The sequence below is a fragment of the Mauremys reevesii genome, linkage group 17 (genome assembly GCF_016161935.1).
Source record: "Mauremys reevesii isolate NIE-2019 linkage group 17, ASM1616193v1, whole genome shotgun sequence".
Classification (NCBI taxonomy): domain Eukaryota; kingdom Metazoa; phylum Chordata; order Testudines; family Geoemydidae; genus Mauremys; species Mauremys reevesii.
This window is the reverse complement of record NC_052639.1, coordinates 36,493,534-36,509,976: the sequence shown is the minus strand read 5'-3', so window position 1 is coordinate 36,509,976 and position 16,443 is coordinate 36,493,534. Positions and strand designations below refer to the sequence as shown.

General features: G+C 56.3%; 1 long non-coding RNA gene across 1 annotated transcript; it reads right to left on the bottom strand.

Annotated features, from left to right (window-relative positions):
* Nucleotides 1-9,456: 9,456 nt before the first annotated feature.
* On the bottom strand, nt 9,457-12,547 carry LOC120385027. The gene is made up of 3 exons (XR_005589222.1): nt 12,282-12,547; nt 11,196-11,350; nt 9,457-9,601 (listed from the first exon to the last, which is right to left on the bottom strand). It is a non-coding gene; the product is annotated as an uncharacterized LOC120385027 (long non-coding RNA).
* Nucleotides 12,548-16,443: the final 3,896 nt, after the last annotated feature.

Below are 16,443 nucleotides of genomic sequence, written 5' to 3'. Positions count from 1 at the left end.
TTACAGTGGACAAGAAACTAGATATGAGTCAGCAGTGTGCTCTTGTTGCCAAGAAGGCTAATGGCATTTTGGGCTGTATAAGTAGACGCATTGCCAGCAGATCAAGGGACGTGATCATTCCCCTCTATTCGACATTGGTGAGGCCTCATGTGGAGTACTGTGTTCAGTTTTGGGCCCCACACTACAAGAAGGATGTGGAGAAATTGGAAAGAGTCCAGCGGAGGGCAACAAAAATGATTAGGGGGCTGGAGCACATGACTTATGAGGAGAGGCTGAGGGAACTGGGATTGTTTAGTCTGCAGAAGAGAAAAGTGAGGGGGGATTTGATAGCAGCTTTCAATTACCTGAAGGGGGGTTCCAAAGAGGATGGAGCTCAGCTGTTCTCAGTGGTGGCAGATGACAGAACAAGGAGCAATGGTCTCAAGTTGCAGTGGGGGAGGTCTAGGTTGGATGTTAGGAAACACTATTTCACTAGGAGGATGGTGAAGCACTGGAATGGGTTCCCTAGGTGGAATCTCCATCCTCAGAGGTTTTTAGGCCCGGCTTGACAAAGCCCTGGCCGGGATGATTAAGTTGGGGTTGGTCCTGCTTTGAGCAGGGGGTTGGACTAGATACCTCCTGAGGTCCCTTCCAACCCTGAGATTCTATGATTCTAAGGACCCAGGTTCCATCCCCCCTGAGGCAAGACAGGCCCATTGCTGAGAGGCTTTGTTGCCCCAGACTCACGGCTGCTCCTGCTCAGTTCCAGGATGGACGTGCTGAGAAGGTATCTCAGGAGGAAGGTGGCCCCGAGCCAGAGGGGACCAGCTGCCAGCGTCCCCAGACAGAGAGCTGCCCTCCATCCGCATGGCATGGGAAGCAGGCCCCGGCCACCCCAGGAGATGGTCCTGCTCGGCCTTGCTCACTGGGAGGAAACCAGCCCCAGGGCTGGTGCTGAGCAGAGAGAGACAACATCCAGGCCGAGATGGAGGTGGCCTAAGTTCAATCTGGGCAGGCAGGACTCAGCCCATGGCAGGAGCCAGGCAACGCAGCTCTGGGTTTGCTTCTGCTGGAAGGCCTGCCCTCATCCCAGCTGTGTGGGCCAGCAGGAGGCATTCCCAGGGCAGGAGCTGGGGGATCGCTGCCTCAGCTGCTTAACTGTTGCCGGAGAGGAGAGCAGCTACTCTCTGGAGGTTCTCTGCAACACGGAGGCTGAGTGGTCCTCCACTGCAGGTGAGGAGACCCCCTGGGCATGGGGAGGAGCAAGGGCCATTAACACCCAGTCGCTCTGTCCCAGTCATTGTGGGGATCCCAGCCCAGGGGTCTGGCCAGAGCCACGTGAGCTCAATGACATCAGCGGGAGTTGCAGAGCCACCCCTGCAATGGGGCATGGGGAGCTTGGGAAGTGGGTCCCTGATGATTTGGAGCAACTCCCAGGGAGGATGGGACAGTGAAGGGCCCACTCTGCCATGGGGCCACAGGGCTGAGGGTCTATGGGAGGGGCAGTGTGGGGAACTCTCTGCCATGGGTCATTGGGGCTGAGGGGTCTGTGGACGGGGCAGTGTGGGATCTCTCTGCAATGGGTCCTGGGGCTGAGGGGTGTGAGAGGGACACTGTGGGGATCTCTCTGCCTTTCGATGCTTACATGGGAGGGAGAAACATTAAATCTGCTCTCCCATCCTTTCTCACTCCCTGTCCTTCCTCTTCCCCTCCCCAGCAAGAGTCACCTCTGCCCTTGTCTCTCTGATGCAGAGACCCCCACAGACCAGTCAGAGAAGGACTTTGCCCCTGAGGAAAAGACAGAGGAGGATGAAGACCCTGACACAGAAAGAGAGGAAGAGGAGGAAGATCTAAAGACAGAGGAGGAGGAGAAGCAGGAAGAGCAAGTCCTGATTAGTGAAAAGAGGAGGAGGTGGAGGAGCTAGTGATGAAAGAGGAGAACATTACCACTGAGGAGGAGGAAGACCTGGACACAGAGGAGAAGGGGAGGAGGAAATATCTATAGAAGAGAACAAGGAGGAGGATGAGAACCTGTTTGCAGAAAAGGAAGAAGAGGAGGAGGAGGAAGAGGAAGAGGAGAATGTGTCTGCAGAAAAGGAAGAAGAGGAGGAGGAGGGGGGGGATGTGTCTGAAGAGAAGGAAGAGGAGAATCTGACTACAGAAGAGGAAAAGGAGGAGGAGAACTTGTTTGCAGAAGAGGAAGAAGAGGAGGAGGAGGGGGGGGATGTGTCTGAAGAGAAGGAAGAGGAGAATCTGACTACAGAAGAGGAAAAGGAGGAGGAGAACTTGTTTGCAGAAGAGGAAGAAGAGGAGGAGGAGGAGGAAGAGAACGTGTCTGCAGCAGAGGAAAGGAGGAGGAGGAGAATGTGTCTGCAGCAGAGGAAAGGGGGAGGAGGAGAATGTGTCTGCAGCAGAGGAGAGGAGGAGGAAGAGAACTTGTCAGCAGAAGAGGAGGAGGAGGACCTCTGCACAGAAGAGGAAGAGGACTTGATCACTGAGAAGGAGGAGGAAGAAGAAGGTAAAGGAAGAGGAAGAAAGGAACACCTGATCATGGAGCAAAAGGAAGAAGAGAAGGACCTGGCCATGGAGCAGGAAGAGGAGCACCTGCCTGTGGAGGAAGAGGAAGAGGACCTGGCCACAGGAGTGGAGCACCTGGCCATGGAGCAGGAGGAAGAGGAGGAGGACCTGGCTCCAGAGGAGAAAGAGGAAGACCTGGCCATGGAGAAGGACCAGGCCACAGAGGAGGACAAGGAGGATCTGGGTCAGGAGGAGGAGAAGGGAGAGGACCTGGCAATGGAGGAGGACGAGGATGTGGCCATGCAGGGGGAAGAAGAAGAGGCGGAAGAAGAGGTAGAGGACCTGACTATAGACTAGGAGGACCCAGGAATGGAGGAGGAGGAGGATGTGCCGATGCAGGGGGAAGAAGAAGAGAAGGAGGTGGACCTGGCAATGGAAGAGTAGGAGCAAGAGGACCTGGCCAGAGAGGAAGATGAGAAGGAGGAGAACCTGGCCACGGAGAAGGAGCAGGAGGAAGAGGACCTGACCAGAGACGAGGACGAGGAGGAATAGGAGGAGGAGAACCTGGCCACAGAGGAGAGGGAGGATCCGGCCAGAGAGGAGGAAGTGGAGGAGGTGGAGGACCTGGCCATGGGAATGGAGCACGTGGTCATGGAGAAGAAAGCAGAAGAGGACGACTTGGATGAGGAGGAGGATAAGGAGGGCAAAGCCAAGTCCTCCTCCACCTCCATGGCCAATTCCTCCTTGCCCAGATGCATAATCCATTCCCATTGCCAGACTCTTGCCCGCGGTGACAATGAAGGAGCAGGAGAACTTCTGGGCTGCACAGTCGGGTGTCACGGGGACGTCTGTGGAGCCATTGACAGTGTGTTCTGTGTGGGCCATTTTCCTTCTCTGACCCAGGGGTTCTCTGCTCCCAGAATCTCAGCCAGGGAGGCCACCCTGCAGAATATGGCCCCGCAGTTTGGTGATGGGCTGCAGGAGTCACCACGTAGCTGTGCAGCAGCCATAGCACCTGCATTGACCAGGGACCAAAACCTGCAGCCCTCACAGCCCAGGCTGCCCCACGGATGGCAATGGGAGTGTAGCCTGGGCAACTAGCTGCTGGGCCAGGGCATATAGAGAGGACTCAGAGATGCAGCAAACCAGTGGGCAGAGAAGTGGAAGGAAGTAAGAAGGAAAGAGGAGAGCGAGGAGATCGGGGAGCTGCTGCAGTCAAGGGACCCCAGCCAGAAGAGAGAAGCTGGCTGGGTTAGACACACAAAGTCCTGCATCTTGGCAGGGTTAGACTAGATGAACCTTGCCAGAGGCGGCGAGTTATATGGGCCTGTGGTGCCCGGCTCCAGCAAATTCAGGGCCTCGAGGCCCGGCTCCACCAATGTTCAGGGCAGGGTTTCTCCCCAGCCCGACCTGCCACTCCCACGTGCCACCCCAGAGCATCCCCGCCCTGCCTGCCACCCCACGTGCCTCCCCAAGCGTCTCTGCCTGCCCCTGCATCTCCACACTGTGCTCCTCACTGGCCGCTGCCACTGCAGGCTACAGGGGAGCGGCGCTGGGGCAGGCTGAGGCGGCTGCTGCGCCTGTGGAAGTAGGAGGCGCATGGCAGCCTCCCGCCCCCACCAGGTGACTCCAAGTCGAATCTGAGGAGGGGCTTATCCCGGTTGGACCTCCTGAGCAGCAGCCTGGTGGGGCCTGGGTGAGTGTCTTGTCCCTGGGAATCCTCCTCTGCCCCCACCCCAGCCCCAGGGCAGCCTTCCTGCTGCACCCCAAACTCCTCATCCCTGGCCCAGACCCACACCCTGCACCCTCCTGCACCCCAACGCCCTGTCCCAGCCCAGAGCCTGCACCCAACACTCAAACCCCTCTCACACCCAGCCCCAAACCCCTCCTGCACCCCCAACCCCGGTCCCATCCCAGACTCCGCACCCAGCCCCCAAGCCCCTCCTGCACCCCAACCCCTGTCCCAGCCCAGACCCTGCACCTAGCACCCAAACCCCTCCTAGAGCTTGTGCCCCTTCTGCACCCAACCCCAACCCCTGTCCCAGCCCAGACCCTGCACCCAGCACCCAAACTCCTCGTTTGTACCCTTTTCTGCTCCCAAACCCCAACCCCTGTCCCAGCCCAGACCCTGCACCCAGCACCCAAACTCCTCGTTTGTACCCTTTTCTGCTCCCAAACCCCAACCCAACCCCTGTCCCAGCCCAGACCCTGCACCTAGCACCCAAACCCCTCCTGCACCCCAACCCCCTGTCCCAGCCCAGACCCTGCACCCAGAACCCAAACCCCTCCTAGAGCTTGTACCCCTTCTGCTCCCAAACCCCAAACCCCTGTCCCAGCCCAGACCCTGCACCCAGCCCCAAGCCCCCTCCTGCACCCCAACCCCTGTCCCAGCCCAGACCCTGCACCTAGCACCCAAACCCCTCCTGCACCCCAACCCCTGTCCCAGCCCAGACCCTGCACCCAGAACCCAAACTCCCTCCTAGAGCTTGTACCCCCTTCTGCACCCCGCCCAGACCCTGCACCCAGCACCCAAACTCCTTGTACCCCTCCTGCCCCAAACCCCAACCCCTGTCCCAGCCCAGACCCTGCACCGAGCACCCAAACACCCTCCTGACCCCCCAACCCCTGTCCCAGCCCAGACCCTGCACCTAGCACCCAAACCCCTCCTGCACCCCAACCCCTGTCCCAGCCCAGACCCTGCACCCAGCACCCAAACTCCCTCCTTTGTTGTCCCAGCCCAGACCCTGCACCTAGGACCCAAACCCCTCCTGCACCCCAACCCCTGTCCCAGCCCAGACCCTGCACCCAGAACCCAAACTCCTCCTAGAGCTTGTACCCTTCTGCTCCCAAACCCCAACCCCCTGTCCCAGCCCAGACCCTGCACCAAGCACCCAAACCCCCTCCTGCACCCCAACCCCCAGTCCCACCCCAGACCCAGCACCTAGCACCCAAACCCCTCCTGCACCCCAACCCCTGTCCCAGCCCAGACCCTGCACCCAGAACCCAAACTCCTCCTAGAGCTTGTACCCCTTCTGCTCCCAAACCCCAACCCCTGTCCCAGCCCAGACCCTGCACCCCCAAGCCCTCCTGCACCCCAACCCCTGTCCCAGCCCAGACCCTGCACCTAGCACCCAAACCCCTCCTGCACCCAACCCCTGTCCCAGCCCAGACCCTGCACCCAGAACCCAAACTCCCTCCTAGAGCTTGTACCCTCCTGCACCCCAACCGCCTGTCCCAGCCCAGACCCTGCACCCAGAACCCAAACCCCCTCCTAGAGCTTGTACCCTTCTGCTCCCAAACCCCAAACCCTGTCCCAGCCCAGACCCTGCACCCAGCCCCCAAGCCCCTCCTGCACCCCAACCCCTGTCCCAGCCCAGACCCTGCACCTAGCACCCATCCCCTCCTGCACCCCAACCCCTGTCCCAGCCCAGACCCTGCACCCAGAACCCAAGCTCCCTCCTAGAGCTTGTACCCCTTCTGCTCCCAAACCCCAAACCCCTGTCCCAGCCCAGACCCTGCACCCAGCCCCAAGCCCCTCCTGCACCCCAACCCCTGTCCCAGCCCAGACCCTGCACCTAGCACCCAAACCCCTCCTGCACCCCAACCCCTGTCCCAGCCCAGACCCTGCACCCAGAACCCAGCTCCCTCCTAGAGCTTGTACCCTCCTGCACCCCACCCCCCTGTCCCAGCCCAGACCCTGCACCCAGAACCCAAACACCCTCCTACACCCCAAACCCCTGTCCCAGCCCAGACCCAGCACCCAGAACCCAACCTCCCTCCTAGAGCTTGGACCCCCTCCTGCACCCCAACCGCCTGTCCCAGCCCAGACCCTGCACCCAGAACCCAAACCCCTCCTAGAGCTTGTACCCCTTCTGCTCCCAAACCCCAACCCCTGTCCCAGCCCAGACCCTGCACCCAAGCCCCCTCCTGCACCCCAACCCCTGTCCCAGCCCAGACCCTGCACCTAGCACCCATCCCCTCCTGCACCCCAACCCCTGTCCCAGCCCAGACCCTGCACCCAGAACCCAAGCTCCCTCCTAGAGCTTGTACCCCCTTCTGCTCCCAAACCCCAACCCCCGGTCCCAGCCCCGACCCTGCACCCAGCCCCAAGCCCCTCCTGCACCCCAACCCCCTGTCCCAGCCCAGACCCTGCACCTAGCACCCAAACCCCCTCCTGCACCCCAACCCCCAGTCCCAGCCCACACCCAGCACCCAGAACCCAAGCTCCTCCTAGAGCTTGTACCCTCCTGCACCCCAACCCCCTGTCCCAGCCCAGACCCTGCACCCAGAACCCAAACTCCCTCCTACACCCCAACCCCCTGTCCCAGCCCAGACCCTGCACCCAGAACCCAAGCTCCCTCCTAGAGCTTGTACCCCCTCCTGCACCCCAACCCCCTGTCCCAGCCCAGACCCTGCACCCAGAACCCAAACTCCCTCCTAGAGCTTGTACCCCCTCTTGCACCCCAACCGCCTGTCCCAGCCCAGACCCTGCACCCAGCACCCAAACCCCCGCCTGCACCCCAACCCCCTGTCCCAGCCCAGACCCTGCACCTAGCACCCAAACCCCCTCCTGCACCCCAACCCCCTGTCCCAGCCCAGACCCTGCACCCAGAACCCAAACTCCCTCCTAGAGCTTGTACCCCCTCCTGCACCCCAACCCCCAACCCCCTGTCCCAGCCCAGACCCTGCACCCAGCACCCAAACTCCCTCGTTTGTACCCCTTTCTGCTCCCAAACCCCAACCCCTGTCCCAGCCCAGACCCTGCACCTAGCACCCAAACCCCTCCTGCACCCCAAACCCCTGTCCTAGCCCAGACCCTGCACCTAGCACCCATCCCCTCCTGCACCCCAACCCCTGTCCCAGCCCAGACCCTGCACCCAGAACCCAAGCTCCTCCTAGAGCTTGTACCCCTTCTGCACCCAACCCCAACCCCTGTCCCAGCCCAGACCCTGCACCCAGAACCCAAACTCCTAGAGCTTGTACCCCTTCTGCACCCAACCCCAACCCCTGTCCCAGCCCAGACCCTGCACCCAGCACCCAAACTCCCTCGTTTGTACCCTTTCTGCTCCCAAACCCCAACCCCTGTCCCAGCCCAGACCCTGCACCTAGCACCCAAACCCCTCCTGCACCCCAACCGCCTGTCCCAGCCCAGACCCTGCACTCAGAACCCAAACCCCCTCCTAGAGCTTGTACCCCCTTCTGCTCCCAAACCCCAAACCCCTGTCCCAGCCCAGACCCTGCACCCAGCCCCCAAGCCCCCACCAGCACCCCCACCCCCAGTCCCAGCCCAGACCCTGCACCCAGAACCCAAACTCCCTCCCAGAGCCTACACCCCAAACCCCCTTCTTCACCCAAACACCCTCCCTGGACCTTGCAGTGCCTTCTAACCTGATGGGTCTATAATTCTTTGATTCTAGCATCTGTCACCTCAAAAGAAGGGCTGGCGTGTCTGGATTTCCTCCGCATCCTCTGCAGTGAAGACAGAAGCAAGGAACTTTTTTAGCTTCGCCGCAGTGGCCTGGTCTTCCTGGAGTGCTCCTTTAGCACCGATTGCCTAGTGGCTTTGCTGACCGTTTGGCAGACTTCCTGCATCCCATGGACCCCCTCCGCGCGTCACACCGCCCAAGGCCCCGCCCCCGAGCGTCACCCAAGCCCCGCCCCCCGAGCGGCGCCCCGCCCAGTCCCCACCCTGAGCATTGCCCCGCCCAAGTCCCCGCCCCTCGAGCGTCATGCTGCCCAAGGCCCCGCCCCCGAGCGTCACCCAAGCCCCGCCCCCGAGCGGCACCGCCCAGTCCCCACCTGAGCATTGCCCCGCCCAAGTCCCCACCCTGAGCATTGCCCCGCCCAAGTCCCCGCCCTCGAGCGTCATGCTGCCCAAGGCCCCGCCCCGAGCGTCACCCAAGCCCCGCCCCCGAGCGGCGCCCCACCCAGTCCCCACCCTGAGCGGCGCCCCACCCACATCCCCGCCCCGAGCGGCACGTCGCCCAAGTCCCCGCCCCAGCCGAGCACCGCCCAAGTCCCCGCCCCCCAACACGGCACCCCGCCTCCTAAGACCCGCCTCCCCCCAGCGCCGCCTGGCCAAACAAAAACAATAAACCCAACCCCCGAGTGCCCCCCTCCCAAGGTGCCGCCCCAGCCCGTGCTTGGTAGGCTGGTGCCTGGAGCCGGCCCTGATCCCATGTACTGAACAGCCCTTTGCTGTTAGTTGTTGTGCCTTGGCTAGTGGCTCTTCACGTTCATTTTTGGCCTCTGCCCTATACTTTTCATTGGACTTGCCAGAGTTTACGCTTCTTTGTCTTTTCCTCACTAGGATTTGACTTGCCAATTGTGAAAGGTGCCTTTTTAATGATCTTAGAAAGGCTCTAGCGGCTGCACCAGCGCGAGCCTCTCCTAAACAAGGCCTGCCATTTTACTGGCACCTGGCAACTACTCCAGCAAGCACTGGAGCTGTTTTGCTGCAAAAACAAATTGGCCAGGTGAGACCGATGGCCTATGGTTCCAAAACTCTCAGTGAGGTGGAGGCGAGGTTTTCAGCTTGCGAACGTGAGGTATTCGCCCTGGTATGGTCCCTAACACATTGGGAATATTTAAGTGGCACAGCTCTCATTGTGGTGAGGACATGCCATACTCCAGTAAAATATGTCATCTCTGGAAGAATTAATGAGGGAAGGGTATCCTCTCCCCGGCTGGCGGGATGGACTCTAAGTCTGGTCAATCGGGATATTCGTACTGAGAAGATCCCCCCCATACGAGAATCCTTCCCTATGCTCCGATTACCGCAGGAGATGAGCACGAATGTCCGTTGCCAGATCCTGATTTAGACTTACTATCTCCATTCTTCTTAGCAACATCCTGGGAAGAAGTACAAGGAAAAGGGTTAACACTCTGGGCAGTTGATGGGAGTGCTTGTCACCACGAAGGGCATCCTGTTGCAGGGTTTGCTGCAATCCAGGAGGACACAGCAAGTGGTGCAGGGTACGGTGAGGCCGCCGTCAGCACAAGCTGCACAATGAATTGCGGTCCTGGCAGTATCGTCTGGGGTAGCACCTGAGGAAAACATCTGTCTGTGTTCTGCTTCTAGTTGGGTGGTTCAAGCCCTTCCCATCTGGAAGAAAAGAGTTCAAAGTAAAAGCCCATACGAAGGGGGTCGGTTCTGGCCACGCTTGACAATCAGGCCAATCAGCTAGCAAAACAAGCTGCTAGGTTAGGATCAGCATATACATGGGATAAGACCCAATTTCAGCTGCTGTAGTTAAGATGCCGTCTCCAGATGTGTCAGCAGGCCATGGCATCTTGACCCTGCAAAAACAGGATAATGATCTCCAAGCCCTTTTAACAGCAGGGAAACATCAAGGATATGTAAGGACAAAAACGGATTGATTATAGCAACATCACCAAACTGTGAATTACCTGTACTGGTTATGCCAATAACTCCACGAAAAGAACTAATAACTGTAGCTCATGGCCAGGGACACTATGCTGCGTCCAAAACTTTGGAACGGGTGTCTAAGTGGCGTGGTTGCCTAACATAAAGGAGGAAATACTGGAACAAACCTTTTCTCGATTTGGTATCCCATCAGAAATAGATTCAGACAGAGGACCACACTTTGTGGGTGAAGTCACAAAAGCGCTGTGTGCGGCCTTAAACATCAAACAGCGGTTGCACATAGCTGCTCACCCGCAAAATCTGTTATCGTCGAGAGGCTAATAGAGCCATGAAAACTGCTCTTAGAAAAGTAATAGATGTGCAAGGAAGGGATTGGGATAGCAAACTCCCATATATCCTAGCGGCCATGCGATCTACTAGAACTGTGTGAGGGTTTTCACCGCACGAGATGCTAACTGGGAGAATTATGCACACCCTGAACTTTAGTGGGTGGGAGGAGTTCCACCGGATGAGTACCTTCCCAGGGTGCAAATAGACTTATACATGTCACAGTTGCTAGACACCATCAGCAGTCTTCAACATCGAGTAGCTCCTCAACTAAAAGCTAATAACCAAGTCATTAGTGCTTGGTTAGGCCACATTAATGATGTAGGATGGGTGGTTGGTACAAAGGTAATGTTTAGGTATTATATAGAAAAAGGCCATGTCCTTAGTCCTCGTTGGGTGGGTCCAGTTATCATAACAAACGGAGCAAGTGCCTCTGTATATCAGGTTCAAATACCAGCAAAGAAGGGGATCAAATTAAAGTGATTCCATAGCAGCCAGGTAAAGGAATGGAAAGGAAATCAACCCATTTAACTGTGCCAATCATATTTTCTCTTCCATTCCTAGATCGACATGACCGCCATCATCCTATTCTCTATGTATATAGGTTGCACTGTATTTGTTAAGGTTTGGTTAATTGATTTGGTTGAAGGTGACCATCTGTTCTGTATAACAGGAGTCATTATGCCACAGAGGATCCCATGGCCACCCTGGATCCTTTGGAACAAAATGACCCCATTTCTGTTTTAATGATCAAGGAAGAACCGTGCTGTGTGCTCAAGTGGGTCAAAGAAAGATCGAACAAGGCAGGTATATTTCAAGCAGTAATTTCAGAAATGTGCCTTAATTATCAGGCTGCACCTGTGGGATGCAGAGAAAAACAGAAATGTCATGTAAGTGGGATATAGTAAAACCTCTTTTGGGAATTGTACCAAACTTAGGGTGCCCAACAGTTCTCAGATTTGCGGTTGCATTAAATTGGAAGTACCTGAGCATGTACCATGGGGTGGGTTTCTGGAAATATATCAGCTCCTTGGGTTCATGAAAGACCTAGTGCCATGTTCAGAATTAGTACTCCAGCACAGTCCTTCCTTCTCGGCTCTCAATGTACTGTTGTATCCACACCTTCTTGCAATAGTTCGTCTATGCAGGGAAATGGATGTAAAGCAGGAAGAGTCTTTTCATTGTAAAACTTTCTACTGCAGTAAGATCAAGGTTAAATTTTCCCGTAAATAGTTAGACTTGTATAGGGAGGTTTAAAATGAATGTTACAACGGCAGACTCTGGTAAATGGTCTATGGTAGGTCCGTATGGAATAAGAGTATACCAATTTGTTTTGGTTCTTCCTTCTCCTATTCCTAGTTTAACTGGTCCCGTGGTAATTAGGAAGAAGCAAATCAAACAGTTATTACACATCCCCAGTCTGCGATAAGGAATGTTTTAATCAGCACTACCCCCTCTGTAATACTATGGTTGTATTTGGGTTCAATGCAAATTTTTCGCCATGTGACAATTTATTCATCGGTGGGTCATAATTTGGCAAAGCCACAGGTGTCGGCAGTTACATCTTTTTAAAACAGGTGTAACACCGACAAGAGGGGGAAATGTTAATTTCAGTATACATGTTTGCCGAATTATTCTGTATAAAAGTTAAAATAAGTTCTGTAAATCAAAAGGCCATTTTGTTTTGGTAAAAGGACAAGGCGACCTCCATTGGGGGTCAGGTTCTTGTTCCTCAGTACCTAGAAAAGGCGGGAAAGTGGGAAGAGCAGGAATCTGACCTTGCCCAGCAACAGCTCCCTACAGAGACCAATGAGGGGAGGGGCCAGGGGCACTGGCTCTTGAGCTTTTGAGCTGTCAGAGGTGCAGGTGGCTGCTCTCTCTCCTGGTGCGGTACAATCTGCCACTGGCTATGGGCCTGCAATAGCTACTTACTAATTAAGTTGGGGTTGTTTGTTTGTTGTTTTGGGAAAGCAAACTTGCATACACGGACCTGGTCCGATTAGTTAGATCAATCGTGCACTCAGGACGACGCAAAGCGGGTTAGGGTGGGAGTTAAGATAGGGATACGTACCTGTCTGTTTCATCTGTTGTCCACGGTCAGTGTTCACTACTGGCTTCTCTTTTCTGGATCCTGCACCCCTTTATCGCTGATGTCTGTAAAGATAGAACATCTTGTATTATAAGTGCCTGTGTGTTATTCCGAATCTCCAGAATCATTAATCCATTCCCCTTTCCATTCCTTCCTCTCCCCTTAGCAAATAAAGTGTTGTTGTTTTATTTTATAGCTTTGTGTGTGTGGAGTTCATTAAAGTCAGCTCTGATAGATGGCCTTAAAAGGGGGACTCAGCGGAGATAAACTGTAAGGCTCCCGAGATCTTCTGATCAGATCGGCCTAGAGAGATAAAAATCCTTACGCTTGTTGAACCTCATCAGATCTCTTTGGCCCAGTCCTTCTTGAGAGTGGGAAGGGGCTGGGACAGCAGCTTAAAGCCACATCTCCCCAGGGCAGCACAGCACAGCGTGCAGCGCAGGGGGCACATTTCAGTTAGTTTCACTTTGTGCAACTTAACCCTGAGGTTCTCAGCCCTGTGAATGAGACTGTGGAATTACCCAGCCCGTGGGAAAGACTGTGAGTGTAAAATATTCCCAGGGTTGTTCCATCCCTGGGGGACCATCTGCCTCTGGAGGCTGGGGATGGAATCAGGACCTTTCACTGCCAGGCTTCTGCTTATGACCAGGACTACGTCAGCCGTGATCAAGTCTAAACAGTGACTTCCAATGAGCCTTAGCCCACCGACTGTTGTTAACGGGCAAGTGAAAGGCCTCAATTTACAACAATGGCCTAATTTTGGGTACCTCAGTTTCTCCCTTTGAACTACAGGACTGCAGGGAACTTGTTCCAACTGCAGCCACAGCTGCATGTGGAGTCCTTGGGCACTGCAGGTGTCCAGCCCCTACGCATGTAAAGGCAGGATCCCATATTTGGATCTGACATCAAGAGACATTCTTGAAATCTGGCCCCAGCCCACCACTGTGCTCTGCCTCCCATGCTGCCCAGGGTGGGCCAAAGGGGCTGTAGGGAAGGTAAAGCCCTCCCCACCCTGGGAAATTCCTCCCACACAGGTGCCACTTGTGCCTCCCCCAGCAGCTGTAGGCACAAGGAGTGCTCGGGAGGGGGAGCATGGACAGGCTGGAGGGGAGGTGGAGCAGGGATAGAGGGGTGTGACCAGGGTGAAGCTGCACCTCAGTTTTATACAGGGCCGAGAGGGGGCAAGAGGGGCAATTTGCCCCAGGCCCTGACCGCAGGGGCCCCTACGAGAGTTTTTCGGGGCCCTGGAGCAGGGTCCTTCACTCGCCCGGGAGCCCCAGAAAACTCTTGCGGGACCGGGCCCTTGGAGCTTCTTCTGCTCCCGGTCTTCGGCGGCGGGGAATCCTTCCGCTCTGGGGTGGAAGGACCCTCTGCTGGCGAATTACTGCCGAAGCGGGACCCGCCGCCGACGTGCAGCCCGGTCTTCGGCGGTAATTCGGCAGCAGGGGGTCCCCGCCACGGGTCTCCGGGGCACTTCGGTGGCGGGTCATGAAACGGAAGGGCCCCCCGCCACCGACTGACCGCCGAAGACTGGGGGCCCCCTGCTGCCGAAGACCCCAGGCCCCTGGAATCCTCTGGGCGGCCCTGGTTTTATACCCTGGCAAAGCCACTAACACCATTAAAATGAGTGCAGCACACTACTCAGCTGAGCTGCAACCTCTATATTAACCATGTAGTTAAAGTGCTGCAGCGTCGTACTCAGGAACTAGCAGCATCTGCAGCAGCATCTCTGCTCAGCCCAGCTTCCCAGCACAGCTGAATTCTCCTTCTCCCAGACGGCTGCTTTCCCGACTCCTGCCCCAGTCCCCTCGGGCTGCTCCCAGATCCTCCTGCAGTGGAATGGACACGTGGCCTGAGAGCCCTGGACACTGGATTTCTCTGTTCACCCCACACCATGGACCCTGCAGGAGCGCTAGTGCAAGCTCCTCACCCGCTGCCCTTGATCACTGGTTTGCAGCCCCAGCTGGGGAAAGCTCATTCTCCATGGACCAATGAGTCCCTGGTCTCTCTGCTGGGACTCACAGACAGGGAGAAAATCGGTGCAGGCCTTGCTGGGTGTGGTTACGGGTGACGGGGTCACCTACCCCACTAGGGCCCAGGCCGAGATCCCAGCACATTCCACGCTAGCCCCTGACCTGCCATCAGATGGACTTTCAGCTTCTGTCCCTGTGGTGGGGAGGCATTGGGTCATTGCCCTGGGGGAGCTGCTGGGCGAGGGAGGCGATTTACCTGCTCACAGACCCAATGGGCTAGTTTTACTTTGGTTATTATAGTTGAAAAGTCATGGAAGATGGGAGAGATTCCAGCAGACTGGAAAAGGGCAAATGTAGTTCCCATATATGAAAAAGGAAATAAGGACAAGCCAGGCAGTTACAGACCAGTCAGCTTAACTTCTGCACCAGGAAGATAATGCAGCAAACAATTCAGGAATCCATCTGAAAACATCTAGAAGATAATAGGAGAGAAGCAATAGCCAGCTTGGATTTATCAAGGACAAGTTGTGTCAAATCAGCCCCCGATAGCTTTGTTTGACTTGGTAACTAACCTTGCGGATTTGGGGAAGCGGCAGATATGGTTTATCTAGACTTTAGGAAGGCTTTCAATGCAGTCTCACATGACCTTCTCCTTAACAAACTAGGGAAATACAACCTAGATGGAACTACTCTAAGGTGGGTGCATAACTGGTTGGGAAACTGTTCCCAGAGAGTAGTTATCAGTGGTTCACAGTCAGGCCGGAAGGGCATAAGGAGTGGGGTCCCACCATGCTCAGCTCTGGGTCCAGTTCTGTTCAATATCTTCATTCATGATTTAGATCCTGGCATAGAGAGTACAGTTACATAGTTTCAGAGCAGCAGCCGTGTTAGTCTGTATCCACAAAAAGAACAGGAGTACTTGTGGAACCTTAGAGACTAACAAATTTATTTGAGCATTAAGCCACTGAGCCATCCCACCCCCACTCCAGGGGCAGCCATGTGCTGGGGAATGACGCAGGGCAACAATTTCCCACCTACACAAGGACAAATCGCTGCAGATAACACGGGTGGAAAATGCCCTCACGAGAGAAGATTTTAAACTGACGTTTGAGACTCATGGGGAGAACGGGGAAATCGGGGAGACGGGAGAGCTGATCATTGGAGGGGAAAGGGGGGAAATCGCCCCAGATTTTATAGCCCCGTGTGAGACACTGAGCGAGAAAAGGGGCAGAACTAGAGAGAATTTGTATCGGGGGCGAGAGGCAAGTGGCACAAACAGGGACAGGATCCAATTAACCCCCCTCCCCCCTACCCCCGCCCACCACTTCTCCCCCCACTTGGGAATTTCCTGGCTGCACAGAGACAGTTCAACCCCCTCCCCGCGTCCCACTGACCTTCCCCCTCCAACTCCAGCTTCTCCTCCTGCCTGACACCCCCATCTCCCCACACCACAGGATCCCCGCCAGGCCCCAGTCTCTGCCCCAAATCCCAGCGATGCCGGGGCAGCTCCTGCTGCAGCTCCACTGGGGCTGAGGCAGCTCTGAGGCTTCTCCCGGGTTCCCGGGCAGAGTCACTTTCCTGCCCAGCCCCAGTGCCCCCGGGGTCTCACTCCCGGGGCTCCGTGGGAGGCTGGACACCAGGGATGCAGGACGGCAGGAATGGGGTGACAGGCCTCCTGTTCCTCAGTCTCACGGCGGGACCCAGGGGTTCGTCGCCTCCGGCTCGGGAGCACTGGGAAGACCCGACCGTGGAGGGGCCGTCGCTGGGGGACGGCCCGCGCAGGCGCTGAGCACGTCCTTATATCACTTCTGTGGCGGGAAAAGGGCTGAGGAGATGGAACGCTGAGGGCTGGTTTTGGCGTGGAAAACCGGTTTGGACTGGTTTGAGCCTGTCCCCTGATGGTAAACAAGTCCCCTCTCAGAGATGGAGTCCAGGGTCAATAGTTCATATGCTCCAGATTGGATCTTATTTTAAAGCCAGTGATTGACTTCGTAGACATCTTCTTAACGTACTACTGTAACATTTTCAACTGGTCATACTTCTCACTTCTAACAATGAGATAAAAAGAACACAGACAAGCCTTGTCAGTAACAGCTAATGTCCCAACTGGGACGCACGTGAGCTTGTTGCAGAGCTGCTGCTCAGGGATGGGAACCTCCTGGCACCCCAGC